Genomic DNA, 9,122 nt, shown 5'->3' with positions numbered 1-9,122 from the left:
TAACACCAATATAAATAAAGAATGAGTTCATTACAGTACCTTAAAGTGGTGGTTTGCTTTCTTGCACTAACGGGGCTCATGAGATTTTTTGTTGAGTTTTGTGTTGTGAAGTTTTCAAGTTTTGGGTAAAGATTTGATGGATTATGGAATAAGGAGTGGAAAGAGCCTAAGCTTGGGGATGCCCATGGAACCCCAAGATAATTCAAGGACAACCAAAAGCCTAAGCTTGGGGATGCCCCAGAAGGCATCCCCTCTTTCGTCTTCGTCTATCGGTAACTTTACTTGGAGCTATATTTTTATTCACCACATGATTTGTGTTTTGCCTGGAGCGTCTTGTATGATATGAGTCTTTGCTTTTTAGTTTACCACAATCATCCTTGTTGTACACACCTTTTGGGAGAGACACACATGATTCAAAAATTATTAGAATACTCTATGTGCTTCACTTATATCTTTTGAGCTAGACAATTTTGCTCCAGTGCTTCACTTATATATTTTTAGAGCACGACGGTGGTTTTATTTTGTAGAAATTATTGATATCTCATGCTTCACTTATGTTATTTTGAGAGTCTTTTAGAACAGCACGTTATTTGCTTTGTTTATAAAATTTGTCCTAATGTGATGGGCATCCAAGTTGGGTATAATAAAAACTATCATAGAAAGTGCATTGGATACTATGATTAGATCAATACTTGATAATTGTTTTCAGATATAAAGGTGGTAATGTTAGAGTCATGCTAGTTGGGTAATTATGAAATTTAGAAATACTTGTGTTAAAGTTGGCAAGTCCCATAGCATGCACGTATGGTAAAAGTTGTGTAACAAATTTGTTGCATGGGGTGTTCTTTGATTGCCTTCCTTATGTGTGGAGGTCGGGATCGCGCGATGGTTAACTCCTACCAACCCTTCCCCTAGGAGCATGCATAGTAGTACTTTGCTTCGAGGGCTAATAAACTTTTGCAATAAGTATATGAGTTCTTTATGACTAATGTGAGTCCATGAATTATACACACTCTCACCCTTCCACCATTGCTAGCCTCTCTTGTACCGCACAACTTTCTCCGGTATCATACACCCACCATTTACCTTCCTCAAAACAGCCACCATACCTACCTATTATGGCATTTCCATAGCCATTCCGAGATACATTGACATGCAACTTTCCACTATTCCTTTTATTATGACACGCTCCATCATTGTCATATTGCTTTTGCATGATCATGTAGCTGACATAGTATTTGTGGCAAGGCCACCTTCATAATTCTTTCATACATGTCACTCTTGATTCATTGCATATCCCGGTACACCGCCGGAGGCATTCACATAGAGTCATATTTTGTTCTAAGTATTGAGTTGTAAATCAATAAAAGTGTGATGATCTTCATTATTAGAGCATTGTCCCAAGTGAGCATGGAGACTATGATTCCCCCATAAGTCGGGATGAGACTCCGGACTTTACAAAAAATAAAAGAGGCCAAAAAAGCCCAAATAAAAAAATAGGCCAAAGAAGCCCACCAAAATAAATGAGAGAATGAGAGAAGGGACAATGTTACTATCCTTTTTCCACACTTGTGCTTCAAAGTAGCACCATGATCTTCATGATAGAGAGTCTCCTATGTTGTCACTTTCATATACTAGTGGGAATTTTTCATTATAGAACTTGGCTTGTATATTCCATTGATGGGCTTCCTCAAAAATGCCCTAGGTCTTCATGAGCAAGCAAGTTGGATGCACACCCACTTAGTTTCTTTTGTTAAGCTTTCATACATTTATAGCTCTAGTGCATCCGTTGCATGGCAATCCCTACTCACTCACATTGATATCTATTAATGGGAATCTACATAGCCCGTTGATACGCCTAGTTGATGTGAGACTATCTTCTCCCTTTTTGTCTTCTCCACAACCACCATCCTATTACACATATAGTGCTATGTCCATGGCATACTCTCATGTATTGCGTGAGAGTTAAAAAAGCTGAAGCGCGTTAAAAAGTATGAACCAATTGCTTGGCTGAAACCGGGGTTGTGCATGATGGGAGTATTTTGTGTGATGAAAATGAAGCATAGCCTAACTACATGATTTTGTAGGGATAAGCTTTCTTTGGCTACGATATTTTGATAAGACATGATTACTTGATTAGTATGCTTGAAGTATTACTATTTTTATGTTCATATGAACTTTTATTTTGAGTCATTTGGATCTGAACATTCATGCCACAATAAAGAAAATTACATTGATAAATATGCTAGTTAGCATTCCACATCAAAAATTCTGTTTTTATCATTTACCTACTCGAGGACGAACATGAATTAAGCTTGGGGATGCTTGACACGTCTCCAACGTATCTATAATTTTTGATTGTTCCATGCTATTATATTACTCATTTTGGATGTTTATGGGCTTTACTATACACTTTTATATCATTTTTGGGACTAACCTACTAACCGGAGGCCCAGCCCAAATTGCTGCTTTTTTGCCTATTTCAGTGTTTCGAAGAAAAGGAATATCAAATGGAGTCCAAACGGAATGAAACCTTCGGGAGAGTTATTTTTGGAACAAACGCAATCCAGGAGACTTGGAGTGGACGTCAAGAACCAGCCGAGGCGGCCACGAGGGTCCAGGGCGCGCCCTATGGGGTTGGGCGCACCCCCACCCTCATGGGCCCCTCGTGGCTCCCCTGACCGACTTCCTTTGCCTATATATGTCTACGTACCCCGAAAACATCCAGGAGCACCACGAAACCCTATTTCGACCGCCGCAACCTTCTGTACCCGGGAGATCCCATCTTGGAGCCTTTTCTAGCGCTCCGCCAGAGGGGGAATCGATCACGCAGGGCTTCTACATCAATACCATAGCCTCTCCGATGAGTTGTGAGTAGTTTACCACAGACCTTCGGGTCCATAGTTATTATCTCACTAGTAGAAAAAGGACCATTTGTCCCGGTTCGTAAGGGCCTTTTGTCCCGGTTCATAAGGGCCTTTTGTCTCTCAGAAGGTGATTTCTGGATCGATCACCTTCTGAGAGATTGCATTGAGGAATGCCCATAGCTTCACAATGGCTAATCGGACGTTTTCCGGTAGAAGCCCCCTCAATGCAACCGGAAGCAGTTGCGTCATAATCACGTGGCAGTCATGAGACTTTAGGTTCTGAAACTTTTTCTCTGCCATATTTATTATTCCCTTTATATTCGACGAGAAGCCAGTCGGGACCTTCATACTACGAAGGCATTCAAAGAAGATTTCCTTCTCTTCTTTGGTAAGAGCGCAGCTGGCAGGACCTTCATACTGCTTTGGAGGCATGCTGTCTTTTTCGTGCAAATGTTGCAGGTCCTCCCGTGCCTTAGTTGTATCTTTTGTCTTCCCACACACGCCCAAGAAGCCTAGCAGGTTCACGCAAAGGTTCTTCGTCACGTGCATCACGTCGATCGAAGAGCGGACCTCTAGGTCTTTCCAGTAGGGTAGGTCCCAAAATATAGATTTCTTCTTCCACATGGGTGTGTGTCCCTCAGCGTCACTCGGAACAGCTAGTCCACCGGGACCCTTTCCAAAGATTACGTGTAAATCATTGACCATAGCAAGTACGTGAACACCAGTACGCATGGCGGGCTTCTTCTGGTGATCTGCCTCGCCTTTGAAATGCTTGCCTTTCTTTCAACATTGATGGTTGGTCGGAAGAAATCGACGATGGCCCAGGTACACATTCTTCCTGCAGCTTCCCAGATATATACTTTCGGTGTCAGGTAAACAGTGCGTGCATGCATGGTATCCCTTGTTTGTTTATCCTGAAAGGTTACTGAGAGCGGGCCAATCGTTGATGGTTACAAACAGCAAAGCGTGCAGGTTAAATTCCTCCTGTCTGTGCTCATCCACACACATACACCGTTTCCATTCCACAGCTATAAAAGCTCTTCAACTAATGGCCTTAGGTACACATCAATTTCGTTGTCGGGTTGCTTAGGGACTTGGATGAGAACTGGCATCATAATGAACTTCCGCTTCATGCACATCCAAGGAGGAAGGTTATAGATACATAGAGTCACGGGCCAGGTGCTGTGATTGCTGCTCTGCTCCACGAAAGGATTAATGCCATCTGCGCTTAAACCAAACCATATGTTCCTTGGGTCACGTGCAAACTCAGCCTAGTACTCTCTCTCGATTTTTCTCCACTGCGACCCGTCAGCGGGTGCTCTGAACTTCCCGTCTGTCTTACGGTCCTCACTGTGCCATCACATCAACTTGGCATGCTCTTTGTTTCTGAACAATCATTTCAACCGTGGTATTATAGGAGCATGCCACATCACCTTCGCAGGAACTCTCTTCCTGTGGGGCTCGCCGTCAACATCACCAGGGTCATCTCGTCTGATCTTATATCGCAATGCACCGCATACCGGGCATGTGTTCAAATCCCCGTACGCACCGCGGTAGAGGATGCAGTCATTAGGGCATGCATGTATCTTCTGCACCTCCAATCCTAGAGGGCATACGACCTTCTTTGCTGCATACATCCTGTCAGACAATTCATTATCCTTTGGAAGCTTCTTCTTCAATATTTTCAGTAGCTTCTCAAATCCTTTGTCAGGCACAACATTCTCTACCTTCCACCGCAGCAATTCCGGTACGGTACCCAGCTTTGTGTTGCCAACTTCACAATTGGGGTACAACCCTTTTTTGTGATCCTCTAACATGTGATCAACCTTCAGCTTCTCCTTTTGACTTTCGCATTGCGTCCTTGCATCGACAATGACCCAGCGGAGATCATCATTGGGCACACCGTCTGGTTCCTCTTGATCTTCAGCAGCTTCCCCCATTGCAGCATCATCGGGCACATCATCTGGTTCCTCTTGATCTTCAGCAGCTCCCCCCATTGCAGCATCATCGTATTCAGGGGGCACATAGTTGTCATTGTCCTCTTCTTCTTCGTCGTCTTCCATCATAACCCCTATTTCTCCATGCCTCGTCCAAACATTATAGTGTGGCATGAAACCCTTGTAAAGCAGGTGGGTGTGAAGGATTTTCCGGTCAGAGTAAGACTTCGTATTCCCACATTTAGTGCATGGACAACACATAAAACCATTCTTCTTGTTTGCCTCAGCCACTTCAAGAAAATTATGCACGCCCTTAATGTACTCGGAGGTGTGTCTGTCACCATACATCCATTGTCGGTTCATCTGCGTGCATTATATACAATTATGTGTGTCAAAAGTAAGAAAATCAGACAAATATCTATCTAAAGTAAGAAAATCAGACAAGTATCAGAAAGAAGATAAGAACAAGAGGCTCACCATGGTGGTGCCGGCGACGAGATCGGCGCGGGCGATCAACGGCGGTGAAAACGGGGACGGGGCGAGACAGACCGCTAAATCTAGACAAATCTCGGGAAAAATGGAGCTCCGAGGTCGAGCTTCGAGAGGAGAAAGCTTAACTAGTGTGGCTCGGGCATTTCATCGAACACCTCATGTGCATAGGAGGTGAACTAGAGCACCCAAATGCCCTCTCCTCGCTGGATTGAAAAAATAGAGCACTGCGGAGTGCTCTGCCGCAGCGATGGGTATATATAGGCAAATTATTTGTCCCGGTTCGTGGCATGAACCGGGACTATAGACCCCCCTTCTACACCGGTTCAAGGCATTAACCGGTATTAATGGCTGTGGGCCAAGAGCAAGGTCCATTGGTCCCGGTTCGTGCCTCGAACCGGGACAAATGGGTCCAGACAAACCGGGACCAATGCCCACGAGGCCCTGGCCGGCCCCCTGGGCTCATGAACTGGGTCTAATACCCCCCATGGGTCCCGGTTCATGAAGAACCGGGACTAATGGGCTGGCCAGGCCCGAACGATAGCCCTGTTTTCTACTAGTGTCTAGATGGCTTCTTCTCTCTCTTTGAATCTCAATACAAAGTTCTCCTCGATCTTCTTGGAGATCTATTTGATGTAACTCTTTTTGCGGTGTGTTTGTCGAGATCCGATGAATTTTGGCTTTATGATCAAGTTTATCTATGAGAAATATTTGAATCTCCTCTAAATTCTTTTATGTATGATTGGTTATCTTTGCAAGTCTCTTCGAATTATCAGTTTGGTTTGGCCTACTAGATTGATCTTTCTTGCAATGGGAGAAGTGCTTAGCTTTGGGTTCAATCTTGCGGTGTCCTTTCCCAGTGACAGCTGGGGCAGCAAGGCACGTATTGTATTGTTGCCATCGAGGATAAAAAGATGGGGTTTATATCATATTGCTTGTGTTTATCCCTCTACATCATGCCATCTTGCTTAATGCGTTACTCTGTTCTTATGAACTTAATACTCTAGATGCATGCTGGATAGCGGTCGATGTGTGGAGTAATAGTAGTAGATGTAGGCAGGAGTCGGTATACTTGTCACCGACGTGATGCCTATATACATGATCATGCCTAGATATTCTCATAACTATGTACTTTGCTATTAATTGCTCGACAGTAATTTGTTCACCCACAGTAATACTTATGCTATCTTGAGAGAAGACACTAGTGAAACCTATGGCCCCCGGGTCTATTTTCCATCATATAAGTTTCCGATCTACTTTATTTTGCAATCTTTACTTTCCAATCTATATCATAAAAATACCGAAAATATTTATCTTATCTTATTATCTCTATCAGATCTCACTTTTGCAAGTGGCTGTGAAGGGATTGACAACCCCTTTATTGTGTTGGTTGCGAGGTTCTTGTTTGTTTGTGTAGGTACGAGGGACTTGCGTGTAGCCTCCTACTGGATTGATACATTGGTTCTCAAAAACTGAGGGAAATACTTACGCTACTTTGCTGCATTACCCTTTCCTCTTCAAGGGAAAACCAACGCAGTGCTCAAGAGGTAGCAGAGCTCCATCAAAAATCGAAGCTAGTTCTTTGATCCATGTCTTTCAATCGCTTTAACACATCCAGGAGAAGCACAATCTGATGTGAACTCATAAGAACTTTGGTGAGTAAGAGGTGAGGTTGTGTGATTCCACAAAATTATCATATTCCACTTTTGGCCTTACTAACATGGCAGGATCTAGATCGAGTGTTCATGGAGAAAACCATGGGGTAGAAGATGCCCCGGTCACACGCGCCGAGCTGCAGCGACTCGAGAACAACTTACTCCAAGCCATGGAAAGGATGCTTCAGAACATCCCCCAGCAGGTGGTGATAGGGTTCAACACCGACAACACCCTATTGATCCACTTGAGGAATTTGGGGATGAGAATTCCGTGCATGCTGCTGTTGATAGTGCCTTGGAGGATGATAACAACAGCTATGGTGCATATGTGGCTGCTGCTCGTGGGCGTGGTGCTGCTGCTCATGGAGGGCGTCTAGGAGGACAACTTCGAGGGCGAGGCCATGGTCCTCGTGGGCACTACTATGACCCTCATGAGTGTGTTGCTTGTGGTCATGGAGATGATTTTGATGATTATGATGGTGTCCCATATTCTCGTGTTGCTGAAGATGGCGGTCGTGCAGACCATCGTAATCGAGTTAGTCGAGATGACATAGCAAGAATCAAGTTGCAGGTCCCCAAGTTCACAGGAAAGGAATACCCCGATGCATATTTTGATTGGGAAGAGCAGTGTGATCAGATTTTTCGTATCCGTAACCTTGCTGATTCGAAGAGAGTAAACCTTGCTTGTGTCGAGTTTTCTGGCTATGCACTCACTTGGTGGAATCAACTACAAGAAAATCAGTTGGTGCTATGCCATGACCACATTGACACTTGGGAAGAGATGAAACAAGCCATGAGGCGAATGTTTGTTCCTTCACAGTATCAAAGAGATCTCCAAAACAGTTTGCAGCGCCTCAGCCAAGTTACACACATGGTGGATGAGTACTATAAAGAGATGGAATTACTGCTCGTTCATGATCGTATTCATGAAGATGAGGAGTCAAAGATGGCAAGATTTCTGCTTGGTCTCAACAATGAAATTTCTGATTTTTTGGAGATGTTTCCCTATAACACTCTACAAGATATTTTTGGATCAACGCAAATGCATGTTGCAGCCATGTGGAGATGGTTCATTCAAAATGCTTGCGAAGATCAATGACAATGCCTACAAGATTGACCTTCCGATGGATTATGTTGTTAGTCCAACTTTCAATGTGTCCGACCTCTCTCCATACTTTGGACCATCAGAGTTGAGGACGACTCCTTTTCAAGAGGGGGAGGATGATGAGGACACCACAATCATCGACAAGTCTCCAACAATTATAGGTCCAATCACAAGAAGTCGCGCCAACTAATAAGCGACCAGGTGAATGCTAACTTAAGCTTACCTTGTAACCTTGATGACACAACTATGCTTTCATCCCCATTGTTGTTGGTTGAGATCCAACAACCTATGAGCTCTTGAAGCAACCAGTTTGGAGGAACAAGTTTGGAGAAAACAAGTTTCAAGTGAAGCTGATGCTACCAGTTTTTTACCTATGATGTTTCGTTGTGCCACACCCATGTGGTCGCGAGACGGGGCCATAGGGGCCCATCACTAGAAGCTACATCAAATTATCTTTCCAATGCAAAAAAACCTCATATCATTTGGAGTTGTGAGTCAAAATCTCTAGTCATTCTCGTGAAACGTGTTCAGCCTGTCAAGGCTCGCGAACTTCCGAGGATCTCTCCAACAACTCCGAAAGTTGACTGCTTATTCCCCCAAGAAAGCCATGCAGACCTGCATACTTTTGAAACCTTTTTCACACCTACCTAAGAGGGTTGTCCCAGCTATAAAACCCCATCTCCCCATCCTCTTAGAAACCTTTTTGTCAAACCATTCAACTACAAGCTTATGTAGCAAGACTGATAGAGAAATCTGAGAGATCCTTGCTACCTTTGCTCTTGTGAGTTCATCCGGATTCGCGAGAAGGAGCCTCTGGTTCGCCCTAATTCGTGCTCTACGGTTCCGACCATTTTGTGTGGGTTTGTCCCGGTTTGTGGTTCTGCGATTGTTCAGATAGAGGGTTGGAGTTCTTATAGCTTTGGTCAGCCATCCCCAATGTACGGGTTGCATCCAACCTTAGCAGGTATAAAGCTAGTTACCCCGGCTGCTTGCAACTAGTTATCCCCCCCCATTCGATCCTACAACGTGAAGATCGGGCCACCCTCGGGCGTGAACTCGTTCATCGGGT

Source organism: Triticum aestivum, chromosome 7B (assembly GCF_018294505.1).
Source record: "Triticum aestivum cultivar Chinese Spring chromosome 7B, IWGSC CS RefSeq v2.1, whole genome shotgun sequence".
In the NCBI taxonomy this organism is placed as follows: domain Eukaryota; kingdom Viridiplantae; phylum Streptophyta; class Magnoliopsida; order Poales; family Poaceae; genus Triticum; species Triticum aestivum.
This window is presented reverse-complemented; position numbering follows the sequence as displayed.